This window comes from Podarcis cretensis, assembly GCF_951804945.1.
Source record: "Podarcis cretensis genome assembly, chromosome: 3".
Lineage (NCBI taxonomy): Eukaryota > Metazoa > Chordata > Lepidosauria > Squamata > Lacertidae > Podarcis > Podarcis cretensis.
Genome location: NC_137172.1, coordinates 42,689,347 through 42,716,131, shown reverse-complemented (window position 1 = coordinate 42,716,131; position 26,785 = coordinate 42,689,347).

The following is a 26,785-nucleotide window of genomic DNA, read 5'->3' as shown; positions in this document are numbered from 1 at the left end:
CAACTAAGTTAGTTCTTGGTATGAGCTTTCGTGTGCATGCACACTTCTTCAGATACCTACCCTGTGGGGTAGGTTAGACTGAGGGACACTGCCTGGCCCAAGGTCACCCAGGGTGCATCATGGACAAGTGGGGATTTGAACCCTCGTCTACCAGGCCCTAGTCTGGTACTCTAACCACTATACCATGCTGGCTCTCAAATGGAGGGAACACTGTAGCCTTCAAGCCAGCAATACTTGTTGCTGCATCACCAGAACATCCACTTATCTTGTACATAAGCAGCTTTTTAATAGGGACCTTTCCATCCTAGCCCAATTATGAATATGCATACCACTGATCATTTTCTACAATAATGACTTGCCTTTTGTGTCCAGTAGTCTACATGTGTTTTCTGCTCCTGTTCTGCTATGCTCAGCATTTAACAAGGAAGATGGAAAAGGCAAGGAGATGTAATAAGAAGTTAATAAATATTTCAAAGGCATTCAGTTGCTTTGTTTTCTCTCTTCTCCCCATGCTAGTATCAAGGGGCTTTTTCTATAACATAACTCATTTGCTTTGCTTGCAGTTAACATTCACTCTTTCCAAGGAATGTACAGTTACTAAAGATCTTTCTATTTAGAGCTTATTACTTGAAAAGATAAAGCCTTCTTAGCTAATCAGCGGATATCTTCATAACGCCAAAATAAGCTGCAGATAACTTTGCATTATACCTATTCGCAGTGTGCTTTGTTTTGTTTTTTTCAAGAAAAATAGGTGCCCATACACACCATGCCCTGACCTTTTTACGGTTGTCAGGCAACTTCCTGGAAGACGCTTTGGCAATCATGAGGGTTGTGCCAATGCACCTCCAGGAGGCTGAGTCTACAGCTGTGGGAAGTAGTGGCAGCAGCAGAGGAAGCAACAAAGGTCAGGGGAGGGAGAAAGCAGGCGGGCAAGCAAGCAGCAATGTCTGTTCCTCCAAAGGCAAAACAAAGGTGAAGGAGTAGCAGCCATGACTGGAAAAAAAGCAGCTCCCTTTGTGTCCATTGCTTTACTGTGCTAAGTGTGGTATTTGGGCTCATTCAGGAAACAGGAAGCACACATTTTACCATGTGTCAGGGGCTCAGGAGCAGAGGCACAGGGAAGAGAGGAGATGGAGAGCGAAGGGGAAGAATCTGAGGGGTGCGTAGGAGAAGAGGACAGTGGACCGAGGGATTCCATGAGCCTCTCCAGCGAATCGGAAGATTCACAGAAGGGGGCACCAGTGGCCAGGGGTAGGGGGTTCCCAAGGGGAATGCCCCAGGAGCAAGGGGGCAGCAGGGACTCCCAGAGCAGTAGTTGGAAACCAGGACCAGCTTCCCCACCAGAGCAGAGTGGGGGGGAAGAGTCCCAAGGATCGAGGCCAGTGCATTCCCCACCAGGGAGAGAAGATAAGGCAGGGCTGACCACACCTCCATCGGAGAGTCAGACAACGGAGGGGAGGTCAGATCCGGCCAGTATCCCGGAAGAGGGAAGCAGTGACAGAAGTAGTGTAACGGTCAGGAGGAAGGTCACTGGGTTGGCGCGAGAGGCAAGTTCAAATGTACAGGAGCGCGGGACAGCAGAGAATGAGGATTGGGAACCGGGTCCTAAAGCCCGCCGGAGGCAGGGGGAGGAGTTAAGCGACTCAGCGTCAGAAGAGTCCAGAAAGGGGGATGCCCCAGCGGGCAGGAGGACCCAGAGGAGGAGAAAGCAGCGGAAAAGGTGGAGCAGGGCTAGGATCTTAAACTGGTGTCAGAGGGGAGGAGATTCAGACGGGACTTCGCCGGTCTAGGGTTTAAGACGTAGAGCTGCGCGCTGCGGCTTTGAAATGGAAACTGAACCTCAATAAAGACTTTTGTACATAACGACAGCCTCGCGTTGGTCCTCTGTGCGCTGGGACCTAGGGGCAGCTCTGACACCATGCTTCCCCTCTACAGAGATTCTCCTAATGTTTGCCGTTTAATTTTCACACCTCTCCATCTTCAAGGAGAATAAGCTCTTTGGAGTTTAAGCAATTCCCAGCCCTACCTGAAAAGATCAGGGGTTGAAGAAGAGAAGAAGAAGAAGAGTTTGGATTTGATATCCCGCTTTATCACTACTCGAAGGAGTCTCAAAGTAGCTAACATTCTCCTTTCCCTTCCTCCCCCACAACAAACACTCTGTGAGGTGAGTGGGGCTGAAAGACTTCAGAGAAGTGTGACTGGTCCAAGGTCACCCAGCAGCTGCATGTGGAGGAGCGGAGACACGAACCCGGTTCCCCAGATTATAAATCCACCACTCTTAAGCACTACACCACACTGGTGGAACCATCCACATAAAAAAACACTCTCTACCCATGAGCTACTGCTCTTCCTCACAGGAGACATCAGGAAGTGTGGGAACATTGGAGACAAGGTATAAGGCACTAAGCAGCCCTATCTCCTAATTCAAGGGGCACCTGAAGAGGGTCTCAGTAAGAAAGCATCCTTTTCCCTCCATTTTCTTCCCTCCACTTGTCACCCTTACTCCTTTCAGAATTGAGTTAATTGCCTCATTAGGAAGAAAATCTGTTTTTTATGCTTAGATTATTTTGTAAAGTGTCTAATATTAATTAACAGTGAAATAAAGTTAGGGTAGAAAGGAATCCATGGAGGATAAGGCTGGCCAAGACTATTAATCATGGTGGTTGTACATTATATACAACATCTGAAGCAGTATATCACTGAATAACAACAACTGGCGTGCAAGCAATAGGAGGCTGATTGTGCCTTCCTGTCTGACTTGAGGGCTTCCTTTAGGCACCTGGCTGGACACTGTGAGAATACAATGTTGGACTAGATAGGGCTTTGGTCTGATCCAACAGGGCTCTTCTTATTTCATTTGAGAGCAGTGTAAATTTTGTTGCAAAAAGTCAGATAGCATTTCCCTGTTAATAATATCAGCATGTTGCATCTTTCCAGGAGTGAATGGAAGCTCCTCTAACTAAAAAAAAAGTTTGTTGAGATATTTATTCAGAGGAATGTTGACAACATTCTGTCTTTTTTGTGTCTGTGTGATTAAGGATTCCATTTGCCAAATACCTGAAAAATAAGCATTAGCAAGCAAAAGAGTTTTTTTATCCCAGGCACACGGATGCTGCACCCAATTGTGACTACACTTTGCAAATGGTAAAGGGGGGTGCAAATAAATTTACATTCCTGGTGATGTGCGTGTGTGAAGAGAATACCTACTGGGGCAGAATTACATAACAGGAGGAATTTGCAAAGACACCATTAGATGAGCTTGCCGCGTACTTGCTGCCATCATGATAAAACCCATCTCTCTCCATTCTGTTCTAAACAATCTCAACATTTACCCCTTCATTCCTCCATTACCTATCATGGGCATCAATATTTTCTGCAATCCTTATGGTTTATTTAGGAAAGAATTATGATGCACCGCACTTCCAAGGGCTCTGGATAAAAACCAGCATTTATAACAATCAAACAGTGTGACATACTGCATCAGTATACTTTTTCAGCATTGAAAATATTGGTAATTTGAATACAGTGGTACCTTGGTTTGCAACCGTTTTGGATTACAACCATTTTGGATTACAACCATGTCAAACCATGAAGTGCATGTCCCTTTTTTGGGATTACAACCTCTTTTTTGGGGATTACAACCAATTTTTTTTTGAGCCCCACTGGCGAAAACGCGCTTTGGATTACAACCTGTTTTGGTTTACAATCGGGCCTCCAGAACAGATTATGGTTGTAAACCAAGGTGTCACTGTATATGTATTTAGAGATGAAATATAGCTATACAATGTGTCTTCATAGAAGATGCTCTCAAAAGAAACCCTTCTGGCCTTAAGGGTGCACTTCACATACCTACTGTATAGTCCCCCTGCTCCAAAGATACACATTTATTGGGTAAAGTTCTGCTCCACCATTTTCAAACACCTTGGTAGACATTAGACACACCTTGTGTCTGGATACTGTATGGCCTACAGGTTGAGCGATAGTTTCCAAGTCTGTTATGACAGCTGAGAGCACTGCAGTAGCACATAACCCAAAAGCTGTAGACTGTGAGCACCGGACTAAGAGCCATGGTGACTCCTCCAGTCAGTCCCAGACTGAACCAGTGGTTGCTGCTTGGCCTGAGGCTGTATGAAACCTTGGCATTCTGTGCTAAAGTAGTGGCAGACCCTTGTCAATCAGCCCTTCGGTATTAATTCTTGCCAGATAGGAGCTCAGTGTCAGAGCACTTCAGAGGTACCGTGAAAACTCATAGTCAAACAAAAAGAAATACTATAACCTTTTCACCTCTGAGGAATTCCAGGGAGGAATGTTCACACACAATTGACATATCCAGCAATATAACTATAACAGACACAGCTCATAGCTCTAATACCTGTTGCTACTGGCAAAGGTATATAACATGAAGAATGTAACATTCTCCAGAGGTGTAGCTGTGTTAGTCTTTTTGCAGCAAAAACAAGTAGTCCTGAGGCACCATGAAGACTCACACATTTATCATGGCATAGGCTTTTGTAAACTACCATCCATTTTTTTTTTAATAATAATTTTTATTAGTTTTCCAATTTTTAACACAAAACAACAACACACAAACATCAACAAATACAAACACATACAAAGATATCATTTCTTAACCTCATTTTCATAAGCCTCCTTTCTCGGACTTCCCCATACCTCACCCTTTTTGCATCCTTATTTTACAATTTTTCAACAACCCTTTTTGCCAATTAAGTTTAAGCTCATTGTCATTCTCAATTTTACCTTGAATCATCAAACATTTTCAGCTGTAATTCTGCATCTTCCTTCCCCTTGACATTTTAACACTGATCAATATTGTAACAGTTCTTAAGATAAGCTTTGAACTTCTTCCAGTCTTCCTCCACCGTCTCTTTCTCTTGGTCACGGATTCTGCCAGTCATTTCTGCCAATCCCATAAAGTCAATCACTTTCGTCTGCCATTCTTCCAGTGTGGGTAGTTCTTGTGTCTTCCAATACTTTGCTAAAAGGATCCTTGCTGCTGTAATGGCGTACATAAAAAAAGTCTTATCCCTCCTTAACACCAATTGGCCGACCATGCCCAGGAGAAATGCTTCCGGTTTCTTGTGAAAAGTACATTTAAGTACCTTCTTAATTTCATTATAAATCATTTCCCAGAAGGCCTTAATCCTTGGGCAGGTCCACCAAAGGTGAAAGAAGGTACCTTCAGCTTCATTACATTTCCAACATTTATTATTGGGCAGGTGATAAATCTTCGCAAGCTTGACTGGGGTCATGTACCACCTATAAATCATTTTCATAATATTTTCTTTTAAGGCATTACATGCCGTAAATTTAGTACCGGTGGTCCATAACTGTTCCCAGTCAGCAAACATAATGTCATGGCCTATGTCCTGTGCCCATTTAATCATAGCTGGCTTAACAGTTTCATCTATTGTATTCCACCTCAGCAACAGGTTATACATTCTTGATAAATTCTTAGTATTGGGTTCTAACAATTCTGTTTCTAGTTTCGATTTCTCCACCTGGAATCCAATTTTCCTGTCTTGTTTAAAAGTCTCCATTATTTGATAATAATGGAGCCAGTCTCGTACTTTAGACTTTATTTTCTCATAGCTCTGTAGTTTAAATTTACCACTTTCTTGTTCTAAAATTTCAAAATATTTTGGCCATTTAGATTCCATGTTGAGTTTCTTCACCTCCTTGGCTTCCATAGGTGATAACCACCTAGGGGTTTTATTTTCCAGCAAATCCTTATATCGAATCCAAACATTGTATAATGCTTTCCTAACAATATGGTTTTTGAATCCCTTATGAATTTTAACCTTGTCGTACCATAAATATGCATGCCAACCAAACCTATTATCAAATCCTTCCAAATCCAGAATGTCTGCATTCTCAAGAAGTAGCCAATCTTTCAGCCAGCAAAAAGCTGCTGATTCATAATACAATCTTAGGTCCGGCAGGGCAAACCCCCCTCTTTCTTTTGCATCAGTAAGTATCTTAAATTTTATTCTGGCCTTTTTGCCCTGCCAGACAAATTTAGATATATCTTTCTGCCACTTCTTGAAGCAATCTAGTTTATCCACAATTTGTAATGTCTGAAACAAAAATAACATTCTAGGCAATACATTCATTTTGATCACTGCAATTCGGCCTAACAAGGAAAGCTTCAAATTCGACCATATCTCTAGATCTTTCTTAACCTCTGTCCAACATTTATCATAATTATCTTTAAATAAATTCACATTTTTTAGATGTCATGTTAATCCCCAAATATTTTACTTTCTTTGCCACCATTAGCCCAGTTTCATTTTGAAATTTCTCTCTTTCAACATTTGTTAAATTCTTTTCCAAAACTTTAGTTTTTTGTTTATTCAGCTTAAATCCTGCCACCTGACCAAAGATTTGGATCAACTCTAAAACTCTTTTTGTACTAGTGTCCGGCTCTTGTAAAGTCAATACTAAGTCATCTGCAAATGCCTTCAATTTGTACTGTCTGGCTCCGACCTGAACTCCTTTTACCAGCTGGTCTCCCCTAATCATATTCAACAGAACCTCCAGGACTGATATAAAAAGTAATGGGGATATTGGGCACCCTTGCCGTGTCCCTTTTTCTATAGAAAGTTCATCAGTAACCACATTGTTTACAATTAACTTTGCCTTTTGTTCAGAATATATTGCACCTATACCATTTTCAAACCTTTGGCCTACCCCCATCCCATGGAGATTCTTTTTCATAAAGTTCCAAGAAATATTGTCAAAGGCTTTCTCCGCATCCACAAAAATCAACACTGCTTTTGTATTAATATTTACAGTTAACAGCTCCATAATGTCAATTATATTCCTTACATTCTCTGATAAATGTCTTCCTGGGAGAAAGCCTGCCTGGTCTTTGTGAATCTCCTCCACTAAAACCCTCTTCAATCTTTTTGCCAAAATATCAGCAAATATTTTGTAATCCACATTAAGTAATGATATAGGGCGGTAGTTCTTAATCTGATTTTTTTCAGTTTCAGTCTTTGGTATAAGTGTAATAAAAGCTTCTTTCCACGATTCAGGTGCCTTTTTCCCCTCTAATATTTCGTTACAAACCTCCTTAAGCGGCTGTATTAGCCATTCCTTCAATGTTTTATAGTATCTGGAGGTTAGTCCATCTGGCCCTGGAGATTTCCCTAGTTGCATATTTTGAATGGCACCCTCTATTTCTTTATCTGTTATTTTCTCGTTTAAAATCAACATACTTTGTTGCGAAATTTTTTGTAATCCATATTTCTTAAGAAAATCTTCTATATCTCCTTCATTTTCTGGCCCTTGTGCATATAATCTTCTGAAATAACTCTGAAAACAATTGCTGATCTCATTTGGTTTAAAAATGTTCTTTCCATCCACCTCCAAACTTGTGACTGTATTTAATTTCTGTCTCTTCTTCAATTGCCATGCTAGAAGTTTCCCACATTTGTCCGCTGATTCAAATGACTTCTGTCTCATTTGCTTAATTTTCCATTCTATCTCCTGATTCATCAATTCCATATATTGCATCTGATAAAACTTGATTTCTCTCAGAATCTCATGAGACTTTGGTTTAGACCTCAATTTCTTTTCTCCTTCTTTTATTTTTTCCAAAATCTTATCTTTCTTCTCATTTTGTTTCTTTCTCTTTAAAGAATTCTGTTGTATAAGGAAACCTCGCATCACGGCCTTGCTTGCGTCCCAAATCACTCTTTTCTCAACCTCTGTCCTCAGATTTATCTCAAAATAGTCCTTCAAAGTTTTTTGGGCCTTTTTGTAAATCTCAACATCTTTAAATAGGGTGTCATTCATTCTCCATCTGAAGGAACCAGCTGTTGTCAGTTTCATTTCCATCTTCACTGCGTTATGGTCGGAGCATGTTTTTGGGCAGATTTCCACTTTTTTTTATCCTTGGAGCCATTCCACTAGTAGTCCATATTTGATCTATTCTTGTCCATGTCATCTGTGCCTCTGAAAAGAATGTTCCCTCTCTCTCAAGAGGGTTTCTTGTTCTCCAGATATCAATCAAGTCCATATTTTCAGTCATTTCAAAGAAGGTCTTAGGTAGTCTCCCATCTTTAGAAACCACCTGTCTTTGTGCTTTATCCATGTTGGTAGAGACAACGCCGTTCATATCTCCTAACAAGATCACCTTGTAATCCAGATAGTCCATTAATGTCTCATGCAATTTCTTGTAGAATTCTGCCTTCCCTTCGTTTGGAGCATAAATGCCAACTGTCAAAAATTTTTCTCCTTGGATTTGTATCTCAATTGCCAAAATTCTTCCATGTTCATCTTTAAAGATCAATTTTGGGGCCAATTTCTCCTTTGCATAAATCACCACTCCTCTTTTCTTAACTTTATCTGACGAAATAAATTCCTGTCCTAATCTTTTATTTATAAGCAATCTTCTGTGTACCCTTGTCACGTGGGTTTCTTGTAAGCATATCAAATCCACTTCATCAGACACGTGAAGTGTTATCCAGAGTTACAGGCACATATATGCTTGGTTGGGTGGGTGAGGAATTGTAAGAAGTGAGGTCAGAGGGAAAGGAAATGCAAAAAAAAATGAAATGATGTACTTTATAGTTGTAATTCACAAAACAGCTTCTGATGACTACAGTAATTTTGGCATTGGTGAGCTACTGATGCCCTAGGAAGGAACAAAATATTGTGGTTCCACAATAATCTCAATGCTAATTAAGAGGAACAAAATATTTTGAAGACAGACTTATATTTGTTCTTGATGGGTCAGTTATAGTAGCTTATGAAAAAAGAAAAGAAAATGCTGAGGGCCTGAAGAATGTGTTGGGTGTGGAGATATAAGCTATTTCTTCACATTATTGAACTGCAGAAGTGCACTTTCATGTAACAACAAGCAGCAAAGGCCAACAATTAGGAAGCAGTTCAAACAGCTACAGGCCTTGAATGTTACAGCTGACTGATCAAACTGTGAAAATGGACCAGTAACTTTCAGATCTGATCCAATAAGACACAGTGGGGAAAAGTGGAGGCTCATATGATCCACTTGCCCGTATCAGAACTCTCACTTAGAGGAACAATTCAATCCCACTTGCTGACTAGGGCTGAGTTCACTGAGGCAATACATGTGCATATGTATTATGCTGCTTCAGGTTGCAGATGCAGGCTCACCTAACCAAACATTTAGATCATTTAACAGCTGACTATATATGCAGGGCTCATCTGCACTCATTTTCTTCCACGCTTTCTACACACAGGTCCAATCTTTTCCAGTCCATGTCAGAGCACTCCCCCCCCCAACTGCTTTCCCTGCCAAAAAAACCTGCTCTTTAATTTTGCAGAGCAGAAACCCCAAATTGCCATTTGTTCCGATTCGGCTTTGAAGAGTGTGTTTTCCTGGGGAAAGTGGTGGGGCAAAAGAAAAAGGGCTCAGACAGGAACCAGGAAAGCGTGAACTTGTGCCTAGAACAGTGAGGTAAAAGGTAAGTGTGGGTGAGCCCTTACCCCTATGTATATTTTGCACTTTAATAATAATAATAATAATAATAATAATAATTTATTTATACCCCACCCATCTGGCTCAGTTTCCCCAGCCACTCTGGGTGGCTCCCAATCAAGTGTTAAAAACAATACAGCATTAAATATTAAAAACTTCCCTGAACAGGGCTGCCTTCAGATGTTTTTTGAAGATAGGATAGCTGCTGATTTCCTTCACATCTGAAGGGAGGGTGTTCCACAGGGTGGGCGCCACTACCAAGAAGGCCCTCTGTCTGGTTCCCTGTAACCTCACTTCTCGCAATGAGGGAACCACCAGAAGGTCCTCACCACTGGATCTCAGTTTCTGGGCTGAACGATGGGGGTGGAGACACTCCTTCAGGTATACAGGACCGAGGCCGTTTAGGGCTTTAAAGGTCAGCACCAACACTTTGAAATGTGCTGAGAATACTTTGCCTTTTCAGCGGCTATAGTTCTTATTTATCAAAAATCAATAACTGATTATTCAGTGTTTCAAATTCCACTATCATGGCACTCGAAACCCATTTATGATGGCAAGTCTTTTATTTTGTGCTCAGGCACAAGCACCTCTAGTCCTTAAAATAATGATTTCAGATTATAGTAAAAAGACATTTGGAATGAAAAGGTAAAGCAGCTAGAAAACTATAATGCACAGCTAATTGCTGATTAATCATTAGCACTTTTTTTTAAACAATTCGGGAATGAAGTACAATATAGACGTTATTTTCTGGAAATTATTTTCTCCCTTGGCAGTAGCGGTAAATGAAGGCAAGACTATTCAGAGCATTCAATTAAATGCTACTATAGTTGAGAAAGGGGGGAAGTCTCACAAAAGCGTTGCATGAAGGTGAAGGACAAAGTATTGAAAATGTTCAGACTTGTAGAAAAGAAAATCTAACAATGATGGCTGAGTCAAAATTGCTAGCATATTAGTAATAGAAGTGATTTCCAAAACTAAAATGTTCAGCATGGTCTGGTGTGAATCAGCATAAGGTAACGGTTGGACTAGGACCTTGAAGACCATGGTTCAAAACTCTGCTCATTCATGAAGCTCTCTGGGAAACCTTGAGCCAGTCACTCAGACCATCCACAACATCCATCCATGTTGTGAGAGATAATGGAACAGGGACACCAACCTGGGCTCCCTTGGGGAAGAGATATAAATACGATGGTGATGGTGATACAGTGGTACCTCTGTTTGACTTCCAAAATGTTCAAAAACCAATGAACAAAGGGCTGGCTACAAGTTCAAATGGAAAAATGGAAAAATATGCAGTGGAAGCCATTCAACTTCTAAGGTATGTTCAAAAAACGGAAGCAATTACTTCCGGGTTTTCGACGTTCGAAAACCAAAAGGTTTGGCTTCTGAGACACTCAAAAACCGAGGTACCACTGTATATTCAGAAAAATATTTATATACCACCAATTAATACAATGCAACATGGTGGTGAACAACACTACATGCAATAAAATATTAAAGAAAACATAGAAAATAGTAAAACATGATTGTTAAAATCAGTGCTATTTTTTAGAACTCACCCAGAACGCCTCCCTTGTTCATTTTATAATGGCAATGGCATCCACCTAAAAGGTGCTGAAACTGAATTCCAGTGAATTCCAGCTGATAAAAAGTCCTGATTAAAATGATTGGCTGATCAAAAAAAATTAAAGTTACATCAGCTTGTCTACACAAAAAGGTCTTCAAGAACCAAAAGCAAGTGTGTCTGATAAATCTCTTCTGGAAGAGTGCTCCACAGCATGGGACCAACAACACTAAATGCCCAAGTCCTAGAAGATGCCAGCTGGAACTCCATAACCCAGGAGACAAATAAAAGCACTCATCTGGATAATCTCAGTGATCAAACTAGGATAAGGGGGTTTAGGCAGTCTTTCAGGTATCCTGGCTCAAATTGTTGATGGCTGTGTAGATTAATACAGAAACCTTGAGCCTGGCCAATGCAGGTGTTTTAGCAAAGGAGTAACACTCCATCAGGAGTCAGATTACTGCGGAATCTCCCGCATGCTTTCCCATCCAGTTCTTCAGGGCCTCTACTAATTCCTCAGATATACTCCATGAAGTTATTTGCCTCATCTAAATTCTAAGAAGTCTCTTGGATCCCCAAAGACTCTTCAGCTAGCTCTTAAGTGTGGTAGCATTTGTGTAATTAGCAATTGGGTGAATGATTTCTAAAGTGTAAATAGCAGGTGGTGATTATAACCCTGGGGAGGGAGAAAATGGAAGCTTTAACCATTTGACCCTGTTGTGGCCTCCATGGAGGAAGGGGGGCTGTACCAGAGGGGGGGACTACCATATGTGCCAGAGTGAGCCATCCACACCTGCTATTTACACTCTCAAAACTATTCATTCACACAATTGCTAATTGCATTAATGGTGTCTCATTTCATTTGAGTCTCAGATCTCTCTTCTAACAGCATAAATGAGGAGTAGCCAAATTATGCCCTCTAGATGTTGTTGCATTCTAATTCCCATCAGCTCTGGTCAACATGGCCAGTGGTCAGGAGCCCAACAAGGTAAGAGATTGTTGAATCAGGCTAATGACCCATCTAGTCCAGCATCCTGTTCTCATAGTGGCCAACCAGATGACTGTGAGAAGCCTATCCAGAATTTTGTCTTGTTTTGTGTTGGTATCAGGATGCTGGATTCAACTGTACCCTCATCAGAAACTTGTTAGAAAGAGTGAAGGACCTTGATCCATCATTCTCCCCTACTTAAGAAATGATCAGTCCTTTCAGAACTGATAGCAATAACTCTGCATCTGATTGGTGGCCATGCAGTTCTCTCTCCTGCCCCAGGTGCTGCATGCAAGAGGGCCCCACCACAAATACACAGCACTCAAAGGTAAACTGGCATCCTATCTGGAAGAGCACTCTATGAAGAGAAACATATTTCTGCTCATAGGTCACCTTTGCTGCATAAGTGCAAATGTCTTAAGGATGTTCTGGCCGACTTTGAGGTTGCCCTTGGGTTGCTAGAATCACATCGTTTAGAATTTTTAAAAAGCAATTCATACATTTTGCAAGCCAAGGGAAGAAACCCTACATGGATGGTATGATTTGCTATAATGATATATTTATTAGAAGCTTTTCAAAAAGAAAAAAAAGAAAATCCTGCTGCACAACCGCTCTTTGATGCCATTAATCTGCAGTAATGATTACAGGGAAATAATTCAAAGCTGTTCAAAGGCTAAGGTGGCATGACACTTCATTCCTATTTTCAGAAGGCTCCCTCTGATCTTACAATAAAGTACAGATACTTAAAAGGAAAAGATGGTATATAAACTGGTGGAATCTGGAAACTTAAAGTAATGGGGAAAGTGCTCTGATTGCATAAGAAAAATATGATCCATTTTACTACTCACCGCACAGTAGATTCCAGGAAGAAAAGGTTTTAGTGGATGGTTTGTGGATCAAATATCCCTGGAAATTCATGTGTGTGTGTTTTTAAAAAATCATATAAAATATGATTTTCATTAAATGGTCATAAAGACAAACCGCATATTACTAGCCAGTTAATGATTCATAATAGCTTGGGTGAATTGGATTAATCTGTTTCTCCAAAGCCTGGTTTTCAAGAAGTGTTCCAGGACTATGGAAAAAATAGGACACAACTTCCTTAAGACAGGATATATCTACCATAGGAATAAGCAGGTTTCCCACATTCCATTCCAGTCTTGTTCCATGGCTTTCTCCATTATTCTAGCTACCATCCAGCTTAACATGATGGGACACTGTGGACACTCAGTGTAGACAGCATGGACCAATGGGCTCATTCAGTGTAATTTCTACTAGCTATATGTCATTTTCATACCACCTTTCATGGCGCTGGACACGGTCCTCTCACTTTACCCTCACTGTAGCCTTATGATAGTGTGAGATTGGTCAGGCTGAGACATTGTGTGACTGGGCCCAATATCACTCACCCAATGAGCATCACTGAGTGAATTGGGATTGGAAGCTGGCTCTCCATGACCCTAGATACTCTGACCACACCTCACCAACTCATTTCAAGAGAAAGTCATACACCAAACAAACATCTTCACTAACCAGGCAGTTCCACATGTTTCAACATACTCAAGGATGGTTGGCCAACGTAGCTCTTCGGTAGCAATGGAGGAAACAGGTCTCCATGTGTAAAGGAATATACTGTACACAGGTGTTTGCTTCCTTGGTTTGATTAAGTAGGCATCATATTGAAGATGGAATAGACTCATGTCAATAGGATTTCATGGCTTGTATCTGACAGAGTGCTAGTAACTGTCTTGTCAGCATGAGGGTTTTCAATTGTGAAATGGGACTTTCTCTTCCCCCACCATGTGCTCCCTAAATCTGCTCTGGAGGGTTGGGGGAACTCTAGAACAAATTAGGGAGGGTGCTGTGAAATGAGAAGGGAGAGAGACAGACACATTGCACAAACCTAAATTCTTGCACTATTGGGACAGTTACTTAGTGCAGCAAGTAACTGTACAAGCCTGTTAGTTTCATACAATAAATACCAGCAATGGCTTTCCATTCTAGAAGCAGAGATACACAGTGAGAATGGGGATTTAAAGCTCAAAACAAATGAAAAAGCAATGGAGACAATTCCCATTGCTTAATGAGAAAAAACAGGAAAATGTACCATGTACAATATCCACCCCTAAAAATAATAATGAGTGGATGAAAAAGTCTGAAATTTTTAAAGCACAGCTTCAATAACTTGAGCTGCATCTGTGTACTAAAGCTGTTGAAAATTGGAGCAATAGCAAGAGAAAATCTCTCTCTGTTTAATGGTGCTGGGAAGATTGACGCTTGTCGTGAAGGAGAAACAGAGTAACAGTGGGACTATTTAGTTATATACTTATAAGCATCATCCCAGGAAATTGTAAAGAAAGGAAAACAGTGGGAGCAAGGGGATTTGTGTATTGATTGGACCGATTATTTTAAAATAGAAGGCAATCTTACGCTCACCTAGACAGTGGAAAGTGTATCTTGTTCACAGAGAAGAGCACAATATTAGGCTAATATATAAAATTACAGGGGAAGTCTATCCTAAGCTCCTTTTACATATGTATTTACAGCTCGGATGCTTGTTATCTACTGGCACTTTGGTAAAAGTGCCATTTCTGTAAAGTACTGAGGAAGTTACATGGGAATAAGCAATATTATTCTCTAAGTTGTTTGCCAGTAGTACTAATTTTACCATCTTGCTCATAAAAAAGTTGATGCTTCCAAGTATACAATCCCAGCTTCTTTGCATGTTCTTCTTTAGTCTAGTAGTCTTCCGTGTCAGTTAAGACAATTATATTCCTAAGGTCTCTGGGTTCTGCAGCCTTCTGGGTTGTCCAGCCTTCAAAATTCATTCATTCATTCATTCCATCCATCCATCCTTCCTTCCTCTCTCTCTCTCTCTCTCTCTCATCAGGTTTCAAGAATCATCAGCAGATGAGAGTGCAAATATTTGGATAGCTCAGTTGATAGAGCATTAGATTCCTTAACCTTATTTACCAAGACTAAGCATGGGATTCAACCAATGAGTCCCAGCAGCCAAAGCCCTGTGCAAGGACTCCCCCTAGCACAGTGGGGCTTTCTCCCCTCCTCCCCTCCTCTCCCCTCCTCCCCTGAAATACTTGTACTGATGGAACAATCAGAAGAGTGTGATGTTGAAATCTTCCTTCCCACCCCCTAACTTCACATGCCTCACTATCAAGCCATGCCAAACATGTAATAAAGAAGCACTAGAACAGTGTCCCCCAATCTGAGCTTGCAGTAGAATTCCCATAATCCCTGACCATTTACTATGGCTGGGAATGATGGGAGCTGTCATTCAATAATGTCTGGAGAGGTCACCAAGTTGGGAGATGCAATACTAGACAACGCCAGCTTTTCTGGATCTGGAGCATATGTTTCCAACCCAAAATTACCAAGGTCTGCTGCTGGATTTGGGACGTAAAGTAGGCAAACTTTGTTAACTAGGTAAAGACAGAAAATGAAGCTCCTGGTAGTTATACAAAGACCTGAGGGATTTAGAGGCCTCATAATGCCTGCAAACCACACTGATATTTAACACTGAAGCCCCATATTCCAACTAGTTCCCCACGCTAAGTCCCAGTTTCAGTCTCACAAGGTCGATCCTCAAATATCTGCATCCCTGATTTAGAGTTCTTTCATATATATTTCTTGTGTCCCAATTGGCTTTTGACTAACTGCCTCCAATGGTTAGCTAGCCTCCCAGCTATTTCTCCCTGGCTGTTCAGGCCAGCTTGACATTGCTTCCCTTGCATTTTCTTCTCATTCATTCCTCACATTTTCTACTGCTCTACATCAGCCCAACCTGATGTTCTCCAGATGTTTTGGACTACATTTCTCATTAGCACTACAAGCCACTTCTTTGAGCACTGAGTGCCAATCTTAGCTTCCTTGACACACAGTAATTGTCATGCCCGGAGCCTGAGAACCTGGATAGACCTTCTTGACCTAACTTGGTGGCCATGTTTAGGTCTAGTTCCAAGTGGGTATAGGCCTGCTGCCCAGGCCGACAAAATGTAGTGAGGTATCCAAGCTTTCACTCTCTCAAACAGAATGTCTGGCAATTTCCCCCCAGTGTAAATCAGCAATAACTGCTGAGAGTGAAAATAGTCAACCCTGTATGGAACTAATTAAGCTGAACAGAGAGAACCATCATTTTAGAATTCTAGAAACAAATGACCCAAAGTAGGTATTTACAATTTTTTCTTTCTTTCTCTTTTTGTGGAAGTGATTTGCTCTTGCAAACATGAATCCAAATCCTGTGATTCATCTTCCTTGTGGCTAGTTTAACCATAAGTATTTACACAGAAGTTTCTTCCCATAAATAGTTTTCCCGCAATTGCTGTTATTTGTTGTTAGTTGATGTCTTCATACTGACTCAACTTTTCCTCAGCTTCATTCATAAAAGCTGATACCAAACCAAACATTCAATAACTTTCCTAAGTCAACATTGTGCATGCTACATTAACCAGGAAATACCAAGAGAAATATGTTTTCTTTGAGTGCTTCCCAGGTTTTTAAGGTTAGCAAAGAGCAGGCCTTGTTTTATTTATTTTTTTAAGGTCAGGGGAAGACATTTATGGATTCTGTCTCCTCTAGATACTTTTATCAATGAATAATATACAGTACTCTCTGGGAAAGGAAGGAAATTGCAGCCCATTAGGCTATTCTGTGTGGTCTGCCGCCCTTTGGGTTGGTGCCCATGTTAAGCAGCCTGCCGTCCCTCCTCTTCCTTCATATGGCCTGCATTATTTGGCCATCAGTGTTACACATGCTGAGAAAATCGCAACACTCAGCCTCAGTCTAGAAGGCTTTTCATTAGATTAACAGGCATACAAGCAATTGGTGAGCTGATCAGTTGGAGGTGCACAACACAAAATAAAAATAGGGGGCAGGTAAGCCTTGCCCCACATAATCACATGACATGGCCCATGCACACCATTTGAATGGCAATGCCCATCAACTTTGAAGGGCCTGCCCCCTCAAATATTTTATTGGGAGGCCGAAGGGACCTCGACCTCTAAGCATTGGCTCCTACAGTTGCTGCAAATAATATATAGGTGTTTTCATGGAAGCCAGGGATGGGGAACCTGCCACCCTCCAGATGCATCTTGGTTACAACTTGCATCATCCTTAAGCATTGGTATGCTGTCTGGGGATGAGGGGAGCTGGAGTCCATCAACATCTAAAGAACCACAGGGTAGTGCTGTGGTCTAAACCACTGTCTGAGCCTCTTGGGCTTGCTGATCAGAAGGTTGGAGGTTCAAATCCCTGCAACGGAGTGAGCTTCCATTGCTCTGCCCTAGCTCCTGCCAACCTAGCAGTTTGAAAGCACGCTGGTGGGAAGGGAGACGGCGTTTCCGTGCGCTCTGGCTTCCATCATGGTGTTCTGTTGCACCAGAAGTGGTTTAGTCATGCTGGCCACATGACCTGGAAAGCTATCTGTGGACAAACGCTGGCTCTCTCGGCCTGAAGTGAGATGAGTGCTGCAACTCCATAGTCGCCTTTGACTGGACTTAAGTGTCCAGGGGTCCTTTACCTTTACCTACACCAACATCTTTCAGGTTGTATCCTGAGGATTCCCCAAATGCTTTCCAAGAGTACATCAATGAGATAAGTGAAGCCAGTTTGTCCACTACTGTCCATCGGGGTTGTTGTTTCTGGGTGGGTAATGTATTCATGGGAAATTGCATTAGGGGGTAATTTTGGTTACTGAGCCAGCTATTAATTTGGGGAAATCAATTAATTTCAGATGACTTTGTTGAGAGATTATTTGGGGAGCAACAAGTGGGAATTAAATGGATTTAGAGCAGGACCAGTTGGGAAATTAATTGGGGGAGAATGAATTGAAGTGGAACTGAGCTGCAATGAACTCAATCAAGGTACAAATTAATTGAAAAACTTCTCTAGGATAGTTTAGATGGGCAAAATCCACTTGCAAATGGACACTCTACACAATGCAGAAAGAGTCATCAGGGCTTTAGTTGTTGGAAGAAGTGTTACACCAAATCTGGATGGCAAACTTCTAGATTACCCCTACTTGGTTTTTGTATTTTTATCAGTATTTGCGTTGAAACAAGAAGGAAGTCTGGAATCAGAAATGTACAGCCAACCCCTCTAGTTATTCATGGCTATAACTTATAGCAAAATCCATCTTCGATTAAGTTATCATGAAAAGGACATCCATACTGACAGAGAGAAATAAAGGAATTACAAAAAGCAATGAGCTGTTTAAAATTTCCTCCCTATTAAAGGCATATTTGGGTTTGCAGAGTGTGACTAAACAGAGAATAAATATGATGCACATGTACTTATTCTCTACATGTTTCAAAGCCCAGAGCATACTAGAAAGTAAGAAAAGATATGGGGTGGGTGTCAACTGCAGAAACCTTGATGGCTAGGTTCCAAAATGTCTTACCGACATTAACCTGCTTCCAGCAGCAGGCCTTGATGAAATTAGCTGGACTATAGGCAATGCTGGAGAACTGGGGAGATAAAAAGAAAGAAGCAGACTAATTTCTACTCAGTCTGGTTCATACTGTCTGAAACAGCAGCAAAGAGATAAATGGATTGCAATTTCTAAAACCAAGAAAGATGGGACAGAGACAAAGCCAACCCTTATTGCTCCAGACCATCTGTACAATGGAAAGAGCAAGAAAACAAGAGTCAGTGTGCAATGTTTAAAAAGGACCATTTGGAATGCCTCACATTTTGAATCCCCAAAAGAAAAGAACAAATAATATATGCAAATACTTACATTTGAAAACACGCCATAATCATGTACTGCCTGCAACCCAATCCTTCAGCATCCTAGAAATGTAAGCCAAGCAAGAGAACAAGTCATTGAGTTACAGTGCAAGCCAATATATGTCTACTCCGAAGTAAATCACATTGAGTCAATGGGACTTACTCCCAAGTAAGTATAGTGTTGCAGCCTTAGGAAGGTGGCACAAAGTATAGCTCATGTAGGGGTGATTGAGAAATCTGATGTTTGCAAAACTCTACATGAAATATCCTTAAATGAGTATTTAAGTATGCAGTCTGAGAGGGCTTTAAAAAATAAATTTTAAAAACCATAGATTCAATGCATAAAGAAAAGACTATGAGTAAAAACATGCAAAAGTTATACAGAGTTCAGTGTGAATACTTTCTGGTGGGAAATTTTATATTTTATATTTGATTTTGTATACCACCCTTCATCCATAGATCTCAGGAAGATTCACAACATAAAAATACAAGATAAAACAAACAAAATACATAATAAAAACAGGAACAAAAACAAACCAATAATGCCCCCCTTCCCTTTTATAGTGGCATACACTTTTGGCCAACCTTGGGCAACCTGGTCCCCTCCAGCCATTTTTTACTATACCACCCAGCTGGCTAGGGCTGGTAGGGAACCGGCGGACCAAGGCTCCTGTAGAGAAATCCAAAGATGAGGCATTTGGCAGCACTGGCTCCACCCACTAATAGACTCTGCCCACAGAAGCCACTGCAGACCCACCTGCAGCATTGGACACCTCCCTTTCATTTCAGTTAGTTTTGTGCCAGGATCATTCCTCCTGGATTGTGCTCAGGCAGGGACATTCATCACGTAAAGCAAGTTGTGTTCCATTAGAGAGCCTTATAAAAATGGAAATTACCCCCAAAAGAATAACTGAACAAGTAGAATGGGCTGCAGGAGTTATCTGTTAACCTGCGAAACGAACAAGGTGCACAAGAAAAGAAAGAATGGAACAAGTCTTTAATTAATCACAGCGACAAGGAGAGGATGGGCAGTGTATCAGTCAGCAAGTCGGCGCGGCTATTTAATGCATTAGCCGTGGAATGAGAGAGAGAGAGATGATCAAATTAATTAATCACGCAGTCTATCAGCAACAAGGTAATCAGTTACATAAGGAAAGAAGAGTGAGCAGAGAATGTAGGCGGAGGCACTTTTCCACAGAGATCAGTACCGATAGGTTTTTTTGGGGGGGACGGAATAAAAGAACAAACAAATGCAGAGTCTTTGCTATGTGTTTATATATTTATTTAGATTTGTAACCCACTTTGTTCTGAAGCCTCTGGGTACCAGGTGGGGCTCAGGCTCAGAGCACTAGAACTTGGGAGCATCTAATGAAGCTGAATATTGTTAAGACTCAGAACACATAAAAGAAAGTTCCTCACACGGCTCATAGTTAAACTACAGAACTCAGTTCCATAGGAGGCAATGATGGCCACTGACCTTGATGGCTTTAGTGTGCTGGTCCCGGGGGCTAACCAAGAGGCGAGGTCCGAGTCCAGTCCAAGGTTGATGGTGCAATATGAAGGCAGTCCGTAGCAGTTGAAGCTGAATGCAGGGCAGGGCATTGGGTGAAGTCAGGAACTCCAGCAGGGAAGCAGGTCAGGGATCAGGCTGGAACTGACAACCAACGATGTTGCTCCCGCAACTTGGGACTAGGGCTGGCTGGCTTTTATCTCCCCCGAGGCATAGGGAGGCCCCGATCCTCAGGTGACTGGCCTGGAGGCGAGCACTCCTCCTGCGGGAACTTAGTTCCGCCGCCTCTCTGCCCTGAGCCTCTGCAGCTCAGGAGAGGCTGGAGGGTTACCAGACCCAGAGGCAACCTCAGCCTCCCCTGATGGGGCTGAGAGTGGAGCACCTGCAGGCAATGGGTCCTCCATCCCCTCAGGAGCCAGAGCAGACTCAGCTGGTGCCTGCACCTGAGGATCCAGCACCTGAGGATGCTTCAGGCTCAGGCCCCAGCCCCGGCTCAGCTGGTTCTGGAGCCGGGGAATCCTGTGCAGGCTGGGATTCCTCAGGTTCAGCATCCAAATCCGATTCCCAGGCCATCACAATTAGACAAATTCATGGAGGAGAAGGCTGTTGATGGCTACCAGCCATGATGACTGTGCTCCACCTCCACAGTCATTTTGCTACCACAGTTGGAGGGTGCAGTGCTTCTGAATACCAGTTACTGGAAACCACAAGAGGGTTGTGCCAGAGGGGCAATGGCCCTGGGCATAGATTTTTGAAGGGGCACAAAGCAGATGCCCCATGCAGGCATCCTCAGCATGGCCCGGAGCTCGGTGTCAGAGGGCATTCCTGTGTATCCTATATAGCATCCTTATAATACTGGAGTCTGTGCCTGCAAAGTGAGAGGATTTTGTTGCAGTCTTTAGGAGAGCCTTGCCCACATGTGCTGTGCCAGAAATTAGAGTCAAACTCTATTTATCTGTGGATGGCAGAATTAGGCTTGGGGTGGATTCATGCAAACACATTTATTAGAGAGATTTGCTGCATCTCTATTATCAGACCTATTGCTCTGTGCTTGCTTTCCAGTTTTAAAATGCTGCCATAGAGTCAAAGTCCACAAGCAGATTGAGCTGGAAGAGTATTCGCAGCATTGGGTGCATTATTTATGTTGTTTTCTGACCATCTCCACTTCTTCTTTTCATGATGCTAAATTTCCATTGCTTCTGAATTGCTAATCAGGAGGGACTCGAAAATGGTGGAACCACAGAACTGCCGAGCTTGAAGATTCATTTCCTGACATTTAGACAAGAATCCATGACCCATGCAGATACTTGCTCCCCAAGTGTTTCCACTACCTCGTCTGGGAATATTTTTCTCAAAATATGGTATGAATTAATGAGGGCCACTGTGTCACCATCTACCACAATGTAAGTGGCACTTCAAATAACTGTTGTCAGCCATGTGACAAGTATTCCTGTGCAACAAATCAGTCTTTCAGATGAAACAGAACTGAACCTATTATCTAAAAATGGAGACTATTTAAAGAAATGTGAGATCATTTGCATTCAGGAACCCCTTTCTTTTGATTGCTTGCATTAAATTTAGTAATATATACAGAGCCACATGCACAACTCAATGAACAATTGCAAAAATGTTATATTACTGTCTGCCAGGATTGTGAGCCATAAATCCAAGAAACTGTGAATTAAATAAGATGAGTACTTGAATGTGAGGTGGTGGTGAGCTCCCATAGTCGTTGAATAATTAAATATACTAAGATTTAATACCAAATAACAGTAAAACAAATACAACAATAAAAAGTGTCATTAAATTCAAGTTTATATCTATAAAATCTGATGCTTTCTGCAACATCGGACGCAGAATAAGGTATTAAGGCAATAAAGAAGCTTTAATGGGACATGGGAGAGTAGCAATATAATTTATAACTACCTTGGCATCTTTAGTTTCACAAACTATAACTCTTCTATTTCCATGAGTTTCTAGAAGAGAAGAATAAGATTTCCCATTTCCATCAACCTGGAGGTAAAGATTAGACCAAAACAAATGACACCCCTCCAAAAAAAAATCCATTCCACTTACATTGCAATAAAGGATTTTCTTGTGGCACTCGTCACCGTGTTCTGTGCACCAGAAATGGTTTAGTCATGCTGGCCATATGACCCAGAAAAGCTGTCTGCGGACATTCATCAGCTCCCTCAGCCTGAAAGCGGAGATGAGTGCCATGCCCCATAGGTGCCTTTGACTGGACTTAGCCATCCAGGAGTTTTTTACCTTTACAGGATTCTCTACACCCAAACTTGCATAAAACCAGTTCACACTGTCATTAGTGATGTGAGATGCAGTTTGTTTCTATTCAAATACTTTTGCCAGCACACAACAAATTGTGTTTGTGACACTGAATACTCCATCATGAATGCATATCGATTAATCATCACAAATAATTATTTTGTTTTAATTAATCAATCAATCAATTAAATTTATTTCCTTCCCTTCCTTCAAAAGTAGGCTCAAGATAATAAACAAGAACTGATAATGAAAAATATATTTAAAACAGTAGTCAAATGGATGGGGTGATTATCTGCTCAGTCGTGATCAGCATCTGGCATGAATATCAACTTCAACATAAGCAAATCTAAATCCAGGTTTTGTGTGTGGCAAGCAGCAATGAAGGCCAGCAGTGAAGGGAAGCATTGGGTTTGGGCTCTGTAAGGATCCACATTCAGAGAATGAGTTTGCAGTTATAGGATATAGATATGCCCATCCACCTCAAAAAATCTAATGAACAACATGTCCTAGGTTCCAGTAATCCATGGATTATGTGGAAGTGGGCTCTGCCCCCAACCCTTAACAGAGTGGGCAGAGGCACTGGGGGCTGCAGGACAGTGGGGAGATTTGGCAAACATCAGCGTACTTCCACCACCTATAGGAGAACCCACGAGCAGAACTCAAGTCAAGGAACGCTCCCAACCTGGAAACAAAGTCTGTCTCCAACCCATATTCTGTTTCTCAGGACAATATCAGTCACTTTAGTGGTTTATCAGTCTGTGCTTGCGTTACTCTCTACACACAAACTGCTGTCATTTCAGTCAAATATCCACCTATCAAGAATTATGCTTCTGAATAAGGAACAGTAAATCAATTGATCATCTTCAGTTAGTCCTTCTTAAAAAATGGAACTCTGCTTTCATTGCAGGCTTTTATAGAAAAAGAAAAGTTGCGTATGTACACACACACACACACACACACACACATACACAGGGAAGGATTCAACCAATCAGCAGAAACCCTGTGCAAAGATTTCCATTTGCACAATGGGGTACCCTCCCCTCTCCTCACTCTGTACCCCTGAAATTGGTTCAGGGTGGGAACAGATCACAGGAACTCCAGGAGCAGCACGTAGAGGGGAAGTTCATTCTGTCTGGCAAGCCAAAATCTTTGCCCATGCAGAACGATTGCCTTAGCACGATGCTGAATTCTTCCCGTTATGTTGGAAAACAGTTTTCACATTTATGTTCCCAAAATACAACTCAGCTATCACTTTCCCCATCAGCCTTAACATAACATTCTCTATAATAACTGACACTGCGGACCCCTGTGCAACAAAATTGGATGTGCAGCGCTGTTTGATAGATTGACAGGACACTCTGGAAGTTGGCCTTGATGCCGTTAGAACAGATTGCTTGAATATTTAACATCGATCTTCTCTTTTCTTCATTTACCCCACCTTCCCTGTATACTGCATGACATTAATTGATGTATTCTTGCCTTTCAGGCTTGGCGGTATATTTAAACAATTACAATTTTTTTATTTAAAAAATGAATGATCTTTTGAAGGAATGCATGCCTTGATTGATTGTAGGTCAGCCAGAATGCTGGAGAGTGCTAAATGAAGTCTCCTGTAGAAATTATGTTACCTATCACTCTGTGATGCGATTTTATCCCTCAGTTTGCTTCAGTCACCCAGAGAATCTCATTAAAAAACCCTTGCTGAAGTTCTGCTTAACAATCCCCACACCTTCTCTTTTCACAAGTGGTTCTCTGTGTCATCATGACACAGTCAGGTGAGAACTTGCTATATGGAGGTGACCACTTACAGAAGCTCCATTCAGGCATCCTGGGGCTTAAAGGAACAGACAAGAAGGCCAGAGCATGCAGCAGGAGAGCACTTGCTCCACCACCAGTCCTTCCCCAGGGCCCTGTGTATGTTCAAGGGCAACTGTTGGAATGGAGAAGCCTCCCATACCTGTAGTGGCTCCTGCGTGTTTTGGATCACAGGGCTCCAAATCGCATGGATGCCTCCACAAGCAAAAGAGGCTTCCCTAATACAGACTGCCAACCTTGAACTTGTGAAAAGCTTAGGGACCGGAGTTGGAGTCAGTGCTCTTGTGCACACTCTCCCTTTTTCGTGTTTCCATTTAAGCCCTATAATAAGCCTCTGCCTATGTCTAGAGCAGTGTTTCCCAACTGTTTCTCCAGCTGTTTTGGGACTACAACTCCCATCATTCCTAGCTAGCAAGACCAGTAGTCAGGAATGATGGGAATTGTAGTCCCAAAACAGCTGGAGACCCAAGGTGGGAAACACTGCTCTCGATTCATGCTGTTATGTCTTGCCAACTTATAGCCCAGGACGCTCCAGGATGAGATGACTGGGGGTACATCTGCACCTGCAGCGCCCAGACATTTGCTCCATTATTCTACATAACCTGAATAAGATAGAACCAACATGATAATGGCAGTAAGTTATCTGGATGAGATCATCACTTGAATATACCAGTCACATAAAAGTCAGAGGTTTCTGGGTGTGGGTGGGTGTGCGCATGCATGTGCATGCGTGCGCACGAGTGCACACACACACACACACACACACACACTTACTCACCCATACTCAAGCCACTCCATACAGGAGAGCAAAGAGGCACTATCACGGTTAAGGAGAACATTTCAGCTAGGCAAATGCACACCAAGAGGATGAAGAACAAGGTGGGGATGAAGAAGGTGAGGAGGTGTGGCCTAGGGAGTGTCCCAAGGATCAGAAAGAGAGGCTTGGAGGGCTGTATTCACGCCCCAGACCTGATGCTTCCCACCTCTGACCTAGAACATAAGAAGAGTCCTACTGGATCTGACCTAAGCATTATGTAGGCCACATTTACACTATACTATACATTTAAATAAGGGACACGGGCGGCGCTGTGGGTTAAACCACAGAGCCTAGGAATTGCCGATCAGAAGGTTGGCGGTTCGAATCCCCACGGTGGGGTGAGCTCCCGTTGCTCGGTTCCTGCTCTTGCCAACCTAGCAGTTCGAAAGCACGTCAAAATGCAAGTAGATAAATAGGTACCGCTCTGGCAGGAAGGTAAACGGCGTTTCTGTGTGCTGCTCTGGTTCGCCAGAAGCGGCTTAGTCATGCTGGCCACATGACCCGGAAGCTGTATGCTGGCTCCCTCGGCCAATAAAGCGAGATGAGCGCCGCAACCCCAGAGTCGGCCACAACTGGACCTAATGGTCAGGGGTCCCTTTACCTATACATTTAATGCACTATGACACCACAATAGTCAGGGCTTCCCTCGAAGAGTTCTGGGAGCTGTAGTTTGTTGAGGGTGCTGAGAGTTCTTCAATAAATCCCTCTACTCAGGGAACTCAGAGAATTGTAGTTCTCTGAAGAGAATAGGGGTCTCCTAACAACTCCCAGCACCCTTAACAATCAACAGTTCTCATAATTCCTTCAGAGAAGCCCCAGTGCTATAAATGTGTGAACCCTATTTCCCACCATGGCAGACCAGATGCCAATAAGCAAAATATGAGGGCAATAGTGGTCTTTCATTGTCGTTTCCCAGCAATCAATATTCAGAGGCAGCATGAAGGTTTGCATACAGCAATCCTGACTACTGTTTGCAACCACCATTTGCCCTATTTACTCAGGGCCAGAGATGAATGGAGAGAGAGAGAGAGCAGTGATTACAAGACAAGTTGTAGAGATGTAGCTAATGGGAATACAATATGCAAATACCCTTACTTCAGAGTAATGATACTGGAAATTCCATTTGAAATCAAGGGAGCTATACCAAGACTGCAGCGACACAACATGAATTTTAAAAGCAAAAGTCCGTAACCTCTGCTATAGCATCTTTGTTAAACAGATTTTGCACTAAAAATAACAATTCAGCATTGATTTTACAGACTTCAGATGATGGAGAACATTTACACACCTAGATGTAGCTTGTTCTTCTGGCTAATTACTCTCGCTATAATTGAGTTCAGAGTAATAAGCTCTTGAGGACTGGAGATAATTTTGTGCAATGCATACTTGGGAGTCTTTGTCCATTAAAAAGTAGCCAATATTCCCTGACAATACCCAAAAACCCCATCTACATTAATACATTTTAGTTTTTAAAAATAATCAGAAAAGATGAAATTGAAAAGAATCCTTTAAAGAAAATAGATTAATACCTCAACAAAAAGAACTGATATACAGGCACTCAAAGGATAAAGTTATGCTTCAAA